Here is a 12,183-nt window from a genome sequence, read left to right on the forward strand (position 1 = left end):
TATTCTTACTTTATCTCAACCTGTGATTTCACAATTCCAGGAAGTCTTCAATGTTGGAATGAAATGTTTTCAAATGTTTCTAAAATGCCCAAATTGGATTATTGAGTACTGAGTTCACAGCCTTCACACTGGCTACATTATGTCCCTAGTCTTTTTTTATTTTCTATTTTGTTAAGTTGCCAGGCTGTGCTCAAACTTGCAGTCTTCTGGCTTCAGCCTTCAAAACTGGTGGGATTGCAGGCATGTGCTAACCTGCCTGACTCAAACTGGATATTTTTCACTCCATTCCTTAGAGTTTATTCACTTGTTAGGTAGTTAATGAATATCTAATCTAAACAATTCTAGTAGTATATTGCAGGTACAGAAAAGTATTGTATTATCCACAGATATATTTCATAAGGCAGCAAGGTGCCCAGACTAAGCTACAGTAACTTCTTGTCTTAGTCACAGTGGGGGCTCCCAAAGTATGATAGGCTAGGTGGGTCAAACAATGGGAATTTATTTCTCATAGTTCCGGAGAAGATTCATACAGGACTGTTATCTGGTATGGGCTCCCCTTGGACTGCAGATGACTACTTTCTTACTGTGTCCTGATATGGCTTTTCCTCAGTGAATGGGAGAGGCAAGAAGAAAAATCTCTGGTGTCTCTTCTTATAAAGGTATAATCCCACCACGAGGGCCCATGTTAATGACTTCATCTAAACCTAATTACCTCTGAAAGGCCCCATTTCCAGATACCATCTCATTAGCACTTGGCTTTGATATCTCCTTAATGTGAAATGTGCTACTTCACTTATAATGTTGATTTAATATTCCAAGGTGTGTAGGACCTTGGCTCAGAGGAGTAGGACCTTGGCTCTTCCAGGGCTGGTTCTTGCAGTGTAGTGGAGAGGCTCTGAGACATAAGCTGGAGAAAGAACCTACAGAGACATCAGACACCTCAGTCCTGAGAGCCCAGATTGTGTAGGACTTGGAGGAGCATAGAATGGACTCTGAGCTCAGTTCAGCTCCTGAAGCATTAGTAGTAAGATCTCTGCAGCGGAGCTGAAATTGTTTGGGTAGGGCTCTTACAATCAGGTATCCCTGTTCAAGGTCTGCCTGCATCTTCAAAATTTCTTAATTTAAGTTCAATTGGGTAACAAAACAAATAAAGATAGCACAAATCAAATAACATCATGTTCAAAGTATTATCATAAGCCTGAAGTTTTCATGACATTGCAATTATAAAGTACTTTTAAGCAGGCCAATAAAGCAGCCAGGTGTACACTCATTTCTTGTCAATGTCAAAACCAACATCAAGCTCAGCCCCTCAACCAGAAATAATTTGACTCTTCTAAGCCTTGATCATTCCCTTAAAAGCCTGCATAATCAGAATCAGCCTTGAATGGTAAGGGATCAAAAGAGAGAAATTTGTACAAATCCAAGTGTAGAGTTTGACATCACTCTAACATTTAGTGCAGTTAATTCTTTTACAGTGAATCCTCTCTTTGTTTCAAAGAAATAATCAGCAAAAGCCACATAGACATGGAGTTCCTCTTTTTCTGTCACCCTGAATCCATGCAGAATCAATCAAGAACTCATAGCTGAATCTATGACTTACAGATTTCCAAAATGGATGTCAAACTGCTTGTGATGCTTTTAAAAGAATAAAGAGGGTTGCAAGGAATACATCTCCATTTCTCTTTCCCCATCCATTGTTATAATTAACAAGGCATGTGAGGACATTTCGGTTTCTTTGGGTGACTTTACATTTGGGGTTAACTGTGTGTACAGCCTTGCCACAGCATGCTAAGGACTACAGATAATTCTTACACTTGTTTGATTCTTGGCAAGGGCTTTTACTCCCATTGTCCAAAACCCTTCTCACTGCAAGACATGGAGGTCAAGAAATAAGAGAGTTCCTTGGCAGAAAACTGAGGCTTAGTGAGCTTGAGGGACTCTCACCTGTGGTTACACAGTTAATGAAAGAATCACATTTCAAATCAGGAATTCCAATTACATACGTGAACATTTTTAAATAAGCTTGGGAACCCAGAGCTCCACTCTTCTGTGAGAGGCTGAATAGTTTGCAGATGTGTTCTGTTTGGGTTTTTTTTTTTTTTTTTTTTTTTTTGTTTTTTTTTTTTTTTTTTTTTTTTTGGTTTGTTTGCTTTTAATTGAATTAGTCCTACCATTAAACATCAGGAGCTTTCACATAAAATCTCGATATCTGACTTTTTCTTTTTAAATCAAAGCTCAGAGTTGTACTGGAATAGGCAACACAAACAAAAAACTGAAAGAAGATTACAGCTCATTTCCTGAAGAATCTTGTCATAATCTAAAGCTGATCGAAGACCCTTTCACCCTCCAGGATATCAGGTACACAAAACCCTAAAAGCCATTCATTCTGTTCCCTCTTTTATGTCTGGGCTCATGTAATGTTCCTCCTCCTGGAATGGCTCTACCTCTCTTATCAATTTGATGAAAATTATGATCATCTTTCAGGATGTACTTTGATGGCCTACGGGTCCATTAAGTCAATTTTTATAACCATGGGATAACTAACTAGGCTTTCTTCAGAGCTCGTGACCATTTTCTTCTGCTTGTTTTATTAACCTCTTTTCATGTCCATATTCAATACTGGGCACACCATAAATGATTAATAATGTTTTACTCAATATTAATCACAATGACTGAAGAAGAATTTAGCAGGCACTATTAAAAGCACCTAATACAGATTAATTCATTTATGCTTCACAACTTTCAGTATACCAATTTTACGTAAAGAGAACCAAGGCATATTAAAGGTTAAGAAATTTTCCTGCAATCACAAATTCAACTATTAAATAGCAAAAGAGGAATTAGAACTTAGTTTGGCTCTCGATGGATGGATGATAGATAAACAGCTAGAAGAAAGGGATAAGGAGAAGAGAATAAAATGAGAAGTGGGGGAGAGATGAACTTTCAGGAAGAGGGTGGCAATGGGAAGATGTGAAAGAACTCTTTCACTTGCAAACACTGAAAATCCTTTGTTGAGCAGGGGCATTGGGACATATTCATAAACTTTACAACAGACGCCAGAGGGTGGGGGTGCTGTGCTGTAGAATCTGTAGTACATGCACTCTTGCTTGATTTCAAGGTACCAATACTGAGAGTAGAAATGTGAATAATTGCCACTGGGGTCAGTTCTAACACACCGGGACTTGTGCCTTTCCAGGGAACATTGATCTGTGACAGATGAAGAGACAGGAAAGGGTCAGGTGACGGAGAACCTACGCGACCACACCAAGGATGCAATCCTCCTGTCCAAAACCAAGACACATTTAAGGTTTTCGATGGACAGTGGCATGATCATATGGTGATGAAGAGTAAGACGCAAGATGAGAACACACTCAAGTTTTAGGAGTCCCTCCTTCCTCTTCCCTGCCTCTTACCTGCCTGACAATTACTGATGCAAGGGAGGTTATTGATCGTTTCATCCCCCAACCCCTGTGTAACTCTGCCCCTTAAAGAGGCAGTTATTCTTTCTTTTCGAGCCTTCCATTTTCATACTCTTATTCTAATGTCTGAGAAGTGCTCCAGGTATTACTGACTCTCTGAATTATAAATTATCATTACTGGATCCGTGGCATTTAAGGGCTAAACAGGAAGTTTAAACAGGAAACCAACATATCAAATATAAAACAGTGTCTGATATATCCCAACATTAGCGACCGCAGAGCTCCAAGGGCCTTTTGAAAATATATAGCAATGAACTGTCCTATCCCAGGGCAGTGAATGTAACCAAATACCACTAAGCTGGTTAGAGCCAAAGCTGAAACTAGAACTAGGTTACCTGGCTCCTAGTCAAGCAGTTTGCATGCACAAAAAGAGCATATTTTCTGAGATATTGCCTCTGCCTGCTAAATCAAAGTATTTGTTAGAGATTTTTCTTCTAATAATCTGGTTCCATCTTACCAATCAGAACAGATAAAGACATATCCATCTCGAGGAGCAGAGACATTCTACTATCTTTTCAAACACCAGACAATATACACTGTTTAGGAAATGCTCCATGACTCAGTTTAAAAGATTTTTTCAAATCTTGGCCTTTTCTCATGTGTTTCTATCCACCCATGTGCACTAAGGCTATTTCCTGACAGCAAGGAATTGGGTAGAGAAAGGAAGAGAACCATTTGTGTCAGCTCTGCTAGAAGAACAATGTGCTGGAGGGGAAGCTGAAACCTTTGGCTGAAATTCAATGCAGCCTGGTAAATCTCCCTCATGTCAGGTGATATTGGCCAAGGGTACAGGAAACCCAACCAAGGGGACCTCTGGGAACTAAAATGCAAGCCAATGTTCATTGAACCAGGATGAGTAGACTACTGCTGTTTCTAGGAACCCCAGTTTGGTTCTTACAAAGGTGTTCTTTTGTAACTTCTGGCACTGGGCCTAACAACACAACCTTCTTTTCGCTAATGATCTTCTACACTTCTTAATATCCTTCATCCCTACAAACAGGACAGATAAAGTCAATTCCTTAGACCAGGAAGTTGAAATCAGTCTTTGACACAAATCCATGAGAGTAAAAGCAACATTACAATTTACCTTGGCCTATCCCAATTTACACCTACCATCTCTGAGAAATAACTATGGTCTCTTTTGTTCTCCAAAATATCCCTGTGGTAGGTGGTAAACTATACTCTACCCTAGTGCAAAGTTCTTGTTGTAGCAGATTTCCAATGCATCTACCAATAGAATCCAAAAGATCCACCCACAAATTTAAATAAACAGTTACAACCATATTCATTAACCTTAAATGATACAGTACTTCATTCCACTACAAATATAGGCTGTGAAACTCACATAGCAGAACTAGTAATTCTGTCAGGCATTTTCATATCAATACAGTTGATAAGGTTAGCTTGTGGTCAAATTTATGCTTAGCCCTTCTTTGAAAAGATGATAGTTATTAGTCCCATTCTCATTGCTTATTATACATGCTTTACAAAAGTGGCACATACACTAGTAACAACAGTTTCTTCTATAATTAGATAAATACATATTTTAAATAATTTTATGTATTGCATTTTATGAATTTAAACACATCATTTATTCCAGGAGCCCTAAGCTTCATCAGATTGCCCAAGGGCACGATGGCATAAATAAACATATGAGCTCTTGGCCTGGTGATTGAAAAGCTACATTAATGAGTTGCTCTGACATGTGAGAAAGAGGCTATGCCCTCTGTCTAAGGCGTTACCCTGCTCTGAGTTAATCCAAACAGAAATCGTTTAGTTCAGTCTCTTAACCTGTACACCCCTTCTTCTCTAGGTCTTATTATTTCTATTCTTTCTTTGTGTTATCTTATTCTCATGCTTAGATTAAGTGTACTATCAGATAGCTCTTGTACTAATAGTATTCTTGTACTAATTGCTGGGTTCTCTTCTTTTGAATGCTGATTTCCCCTTGTGATCATGTTTCTTGCCTCTCTTTCTCTCTACCACCCCTCCTTCTGTGCTGCTTTGCTGTTTTTTGCCTGTCACCTGGGTCTCCTGATCTGGTTGACCATATGTCATTCCTCCTTCACAGCTTCTGCAGCAGGTGTGCTGAGCACTGATAGTATCCACTATAGCTAACAATTGAGAATAATATTCATTTTATTTATCAGAGACATAGTTGGAAAAACAGAGTGATTAACCCAATAAATGAATACACAAAACTCCAAAATAGGAGGACAAAACTTTTTGAAAACCCAAGCATAAATATAATTTGTGGAAAGGTGGAAAGAATCCTGTTTGGTAATCCCTGATGGCCAGTTGTCTAGTGAAAATGAGCACACTAGACCAGGATTTTCTCCGTGCATAAATTCCCAGTATAGCACACACACACACACACACACAAAAACATATTGCTTAGTCACTGCTAACAAGGGGAACCCTTATAAGCAGACTTGAACAATTCTATCTCTCCAAATCAGAATTGAAGCAGAAGACTAGGGCGGAGAGCCAATGAGAGACCCTATGACTTTTGTGCTTTAGCTTGTGCATGTCCATTCAGCGCTGTCTTCACCAGGGCCATACTTGCTCTGAAAAAACAGTTCCTCCCAATAAGGTACTGAAGACTTGGAATAAGGAAGGGAGGAAGGAAGAAAGGAAAGAGGGAGGGAAGGAGGGAGCAAAGAAACAAGGAAAGAGAAAAAAAGAAATTAACCTATATTTGAAAACATACCATTTTTGTCAAATGTTGCCCCATGATTGAGAATGGCTTGACATATTTTATAATTTTTGCTTTCATTTTATGTCTAGTAAAAGGCACTGAAGCATTTCTGTTAACTGTAGTGACATTTGCACCAGCCAGATATTAACATAAAATGTAGCTTAGAGATTAGGCTAAAATGAAATCATAAATTTTGTAACATTTCCTAATCCATTCATTTATCCTCTTAAAGAATAAAATGTTTTTATTGGGGGTGGTTATTTTTGCAGTATTTACTCATTCATTTTTAAAGAATTATATGCTCTTATTATTAACTTACCATTTGGGGGAAACTGTTCCACACCTATCAGTACTCTAGATTTTATTCTAATATGAAATGACCATTCCATATACTCTGTTGAGATATAATTCACTGGTTTTATAAAGTAGATGGAAAGAGGTGCTATTATCTCAGATATAAGAGCTCTGTTCTTGTTCTAAATCATTGGTCAAACAAATCTCATCAAAGTAATAATCTGAAGATATAATGAATGTTCAGTCTTCTTGATTATTCAAATCTAAATATGGATTAAGATAGTATATATTTATTTAAAATAAAACCCATAAAGGTAAAGCTTCTCAAGTTCTACTTTGGTCTTTTAAAATTTTTCAACATTTTCTTCAAACTCCACAGACACTTGCTACTTAGATTCTCTTGTCACTAAAAATGGTCTAGGTCAGATGTTCCAGATCTTGACTATTTTTTAAATTATCAAACATCTAATAAAACAGAAAAACTGTAAATCACACTGTGTATTACATAAACATACTTATTCAATGTGTTCTAAATAAAACTTTCTTGTTTTTTCATCATTTGTCTCAGGTCATGTTGCTTTAATAGTAATTGTTACTTTTAAGTCCAGCAAACTCATGTTTCTATGATTTTAAAGGAATACCTGCTCAGAAACCTGGGCCACCAGAAGTGATGAAACCTTTCAACCTTTCAATACTACACCACAGGAGCTACAGTAAAATACCAAGACTGTATTTGCACTATAAGAATTAAATGAGGACAGAGCTACCTCCTTTGGTCTTCCTGAAAAAAAATGTAGGAATTGGAAACCAAGATGTTCCCTCAGGTTCAAATGGATTTTACTTGCTGTTTTTCCTAGAACAGAGACCATTTCTTAGGATTTTGTCATTCCAGATTTCAAAGTTACTTTTATTTTCTGCTATAATCCAATTAAAGCAGTGTTCCTAGCTCCAGCAGTTTACCCTTTGGGGATGATCTGATTTTTAATGGTTCTCCCTCAAGAGTGCAGCAGGTGTGCAGTTTTTCTCCTACTCACATAAAAAGTAGATATATGTGTAATGAATTCTCTAGAAAGTGAATGTTTCCCTTTGAGAAACCTGGGGACCCTGGGATTCAGATCGGTCAGCTTGACATAGATGGCAAGCAGCTCCTGGCAGAGCTCCCTTCTGGTGGGCATTTCTGTCACCGGAGTCCCTCATCAGCCAGCCTCATATCCTGTAAAGCCACTTCCCTCCTGTTTGTCTTGCTTTCCTGTCCTTCCACCTCCCAAACCACTGTTGTCTTGGTAGGGAGCAGCACTAGAGATGGAAATCCTATTCCAGATGACATAAAACCCATCAGATTTCCACTGTCTGCCTCTAATTTGTGCTCCCCTAATGATTCTGGGAAACAGGCTTTTTTCACTCCTGGCTTTTTTCTTGCTTTGTTTCCAAGTGGAAGATGCGCTGGCCTTGGAGAGAAGACATAAGGAGCACCTAGAAACCGAACTCTGTTCCACAGGAATGCCTGGAATATATGGAAAATCTCTGTAGAGGGGGCTCAATGGAGGAGGAAGTAGCAAAGAAACATTTTTCTACTTTCTGAGTTCTAGGTACAACCACTAGGAATATATTGTTTTACTTCAGAATCACATCATCATAGAAGTTTAACTCAAAGGTCAGAAATCCAGGAGAAATTATGTCAGTTCATTCTGTTACATCCAAAGGATTTTCCCTCTGCTAAAGTATATATTTTTTGTTTTTGTCTTCCACAAGTACTTGAGGATAGGGCAGGACAGAGCTACTAAACCTGACAGAAGCACTTTGCTAGAATAACAGTCTGGAATCATTTACTCTTATTTAAAATCATTAAAGGGCTACATTTTAGTTAGCTTTTGTTTATTTGAAGATATAAATATTCTATTGGTTTCTTTTTCTTTTTTGGCAAAAGAGGCATATTCTTTATGCATTGGCTTTTTTATTATGCTGGCCTTTTTATTATGCTGATTAAGAAGCATTGATGGAAAAATAAGCAAAGTGATATTTTTAAAATAAATATTTTCCCTAATTAATTGTAAGATGTTGAAAAAAATGACAAAAGTGGACATAATTTATTCATGTGTTAACATCGGTTTCTTTGACAAAGGGCCCAAAGGCAGTGGGTTTTGGGTTTTTTTTTTTTATACCGGGGATCGAACTTGGGCCTCGTGCCTGTGAGGCAGATGGCAGAACCACAGAGCTAAATCCCCCAACCCAGCAGTGGGTTTTTATTAGTTAAGCTACAAAGACACTAAGTGGCCTGGAGTTCAGCCCTTGATCTCCTTCCACCTAGACCAGGAGAGATCACACCTGAGATCTCTCACTCCAACATTCTATGATGTAAATCCCAGAAAGGCACTTATTTGCAAAATACAGTGTTTGCTTGTTTACAATAAAGCAAATCTCTGTTCTGATTTGGATTCCTCCTATTTACAGATGAAATGTCTGCTAAAAGATCCAGAGGAAAACTCCCAACACTAGTAACCAGTTCCCTAGATCGTCTTCCAGTACTAGAAACTCATGCTACTAAGGCTACCCCAACTGAGGCAGCAAGGGTCAACACTAGTCTGGCAAAACTCTAGCCAGTCTGGCATTTATAGTACGATCCTGGGATATGGAGGAAGTGAGGGGCCTAACCCATAATTCTTTACAGGCAAAGAATCTTCAGTACCAAACAACTGGGAATATGGGAAATACCCAATGTTCTCTGCTCACTGGTGAACCAGCTTCACCATGTACTGGCTGCCTGACAATGAGAAAATAATTTAATTTCTCCATGGCTTAGTTTGCCCATCTATAAAATGGTGAACAATAGCTTTACCCATCTTTTATGGTTGTCTGTGCAAATTAAAACTAACAAGTTTGTAAGACATCTACCATAGTGCCTGACACATAGCACAAACTCAATAAATGGTAAGTAATTCTGATTATTATTACCGTTAATTTCCCCATAATAGTTTAGCAATCTGAAAAACAAAACAAAACAAATAACAGTGTAGATTTGGAGTCTTCCCTCAAGTTCCCAAGGGACATGCTCTAACCTGTTTCTACATGAAAAGGAAAGGGGTAAGGGAGTCAGAGCACAAAGTCAGATGAAAAGCACTCCTAAAAAAAAAAAAAAAAAAAACATGCCATGGGGAGTCACAAGCTAAATCATATGGGATGAGAGACTTGTGTCTGGGATCCTACCTCAGGTATCCAGGTAATTCAAAAGCCAGAGAGCTCTCACCAGCCAGCCCGGCCTCTGAGGGTGTAGCCTTTGTGCTTAAAAAACACAGTAGGAACCAGAGCAGCGGGGACCCCCACTAGAGCCTTTTGGGGTTCTGGAGCTGGTCTCTGCCTGGCAGGGAGCTCCCTGCTCCAGAGGTGGCAATGGTACCCTGGAATGGGACAGCCCACATTGGGATTACTCCTGGGAACCCTTATGAGCTGACATCTTCTCTGGAAGAATCAGACCAAGGGCCCAGAAAAGACTGTCCGAGAGCAGGAGGCGTCTACAGGGCAAGGTAGAGAAGGCTGTTTTCCTAAAAGCCTGCTGGTGAGAGCTCTGAACAGGGAGGACCCGATTGTTGTGTGTAACCCCAGCACAACTTTCAAATACTTTCCCTTCTGAGCCAGAGGAACCAGGAACTTGACTCAGTCAAAGATGCTACTTGAAAAGGGGAGCACACCTCCTCCTAGAGAGACGTTCAGGTAGGTGCTTCCAGCTCATGGCATCCTAGTCTGGAGCTTAGTGTTCCTTAGAAAGAAAGAGGGCTGTGGGACCTAAAAGAGGGGAGGCTGCCCTTTCTTTGCAACAGCAGACTAGGCTCTCTCCAGCAAAAGGTCTTGCACCCTAGATGATTGGGGTGCCTAGAAGGAAAGATCTTCGTCTTCTTCCCAAATCTGCCAGAGCCTCTAAAACAGCCAAAGGGGTCTACCTGGAGGCTATCAGGCGCCTGGGGTGGACCGATCACCCTCCTCTGCAACAAGCAAACCTCCTTGCTATAATCTGAATGCCTTTGGCATCTTGTCCCACCTTTCTCCGGGCCCTAGGTCTGGGAGCTGGTTCGACTCTCACCTGATGCCCACACCCCCCTCTCCCGGTTTCCCGATTGCCCTCCAACTCCAGCTCCGGATCCTCCGGCACAGCACAGGCTCCCCCACTCCCTTGCTCCGCCCAGGTGCGATTCTTGGAGCTGTGAGAAGGTGGCTCCCTCTGCAGCCTCTGCCGCTGCGCTTTTCTCCAACTGGCTGGGACCCTTGCCCACCTGCTGTGCGCCAGGGACTCCCCCAGCCCTCCCTGCACACTGGTCTCCCACTACGGGCCAGGATTCCCCTTCTTACCCCGACTGTGGGGCTTTGCAGACATCCTAGACACCCAAGTGTTGACAGGGAAGGTGGGCGTGGGTCTACCGACACAGTTGCTGAGCTGACAGCTTGTAGAATTAGGCGAGTGCAGGAGAAGGGAAGAAGAGAGGGCATCGACCGAGTAGAGTCAGGAAAAGCATTTCTTCTAGTTCATGATCTGACCGTTCAGTCACCGCCTAAGATGTCAACGGCATTCAGATTATAGCAAGGTGGTTTGCTTGTTCCTGAGGAGGGAGATCGTTCCACTCCAGGAACCCAGCCGCCTGCCCTCCCAAATTCCCCCGGGCCCCCAAAATCCAGGGCTCCATTCCACCTCTGCGCGTCCCCAGGTGTCCGGCCCCTCCCCCATCTGTATTTACACCCCAGGCCAGCGCCCTCCGGACTTCAACCTCTTTTCCTCCTCAGATGACCGCTCGGGGCTGGTCCCTCGCCTACATTTGTAGTCTTTGCATCCCCCTCCATCGGCGGGCAAAGCGACCTTCTACCCTCAGCTTCCTCCTGCGCCCCCACCAGCAGTCGTTCCCTCCCGAACCACTTACTTCACCCACCCAGATCTGCACTCGCAGTCCTCGGGGCGCACAACCGGGAGCCACGCCACGGTTTTATGACCGAGCCGGGGGTGGCATGCGCAGGGCCGACCGATCCCACCACTGGGGATGGAGCTTCGGGATGGCTGCGGCTCTCCCCACATCCCGCCTCTCCTGTCACCTTCCCTGCTTTTACCCAGCTCCACGGGCAGGCTGAGCACTGCCGGGTCCCAAACCCTCGCCTCTGGAGAGGGAGCCGCGGGGAGCAAAAAGTCCACTGGCAAGAACAGAGAGAGAGAGAGAGAGAGAGAGAGAGAGAGAGAGAAGCGGGCAGATGTGCGTGGCAAGGGGGCTGGGGGAAGGGCGCACGCGAGAACTAAACGTGCTACTTGCATGGCACGGGGTGAGCACCGCCCGGGGAGGGCGGGTGGTCACAAAAGTTTGCAGACTATTGCACCGCACCCGGCTGAGCAGGAAGGGACCAAGAGGGTCGACTCCCCCCGCCAGGCGGGGTCTCTCCGAGGGTCAGCGCCAGGGGCTCCAGAGGTTTAGACAGACGTACCTGAGAACTAGGGTGTAGTTCTCTACTTGTTCCCGGAGGGACGGCTTGCTAAGCACCCGGGCAGAGACGATCCCGCGCTCTGCGAAAAGCAACAGGCGGCTGCACCTTACCTTGCGCCAGTCCCGGGTAGGGACGGCTGTTCCATCCTCGTGGCGCAGGGAGGAGGCGTTTGGAGCGCGTCTGCCTCGAAGTGTGCGCCTCGCCAGGGCTGCAGCAGCCACCTCCAACCGGCTGCCGGCTGGGCTGCCCACCCCTGCC

At 42.6% G+C, this 12,183-nt stretch overlaps 1 protein-coding gene across 4 annotated transcripts in view; it reads right to left on the minus strand.

The window, feature by feature from the left end:
• Lrrc3b (leucine rich repeat containing 3B) overlaps positions 1–12,177 on the minus strand; it is an 88,872-nt gene extending 76,695 nt beyond the window's left edge. For 2 of the 4 annotated variants that reach the window (XM_010640171.2, XM_010640172.2), the window contains exon 1: positions 12,036–12,177. The gene's annotated coding sequence lies outside the window, so the exon portion shown is untranslated. Of the gene's footprint in view, positions 1–10,812; positions 11,013–11,925; positions 12,011–12,035 lie in introns of those variants that run through there. The other 2 variants (XM_010640174.2, XM_010640175.2) reach the window with 2 other exon arrangements.
• Positions 12,178–12,183: the final 6 nt, after the last annotated feature.

The sequence above is a fragment of the Fukomys damarensis genome, unplaced genomic scaffold (genome assembly GCF_012274545.1).
Source record: "Fukomys damarensis isolate Sample0158 unplaced genomic scaffold, DMR_v1.0_HiC HiC_scaffold_28, whole genome shotgun sequence".
NCBI classification, from domain to species: domain Eukaryota; kingdom Metazoa; phylum Chordata; class Mammalia; order Rodentia; family Bathyergidae; genus Fukomys; species Fukomys damarensis.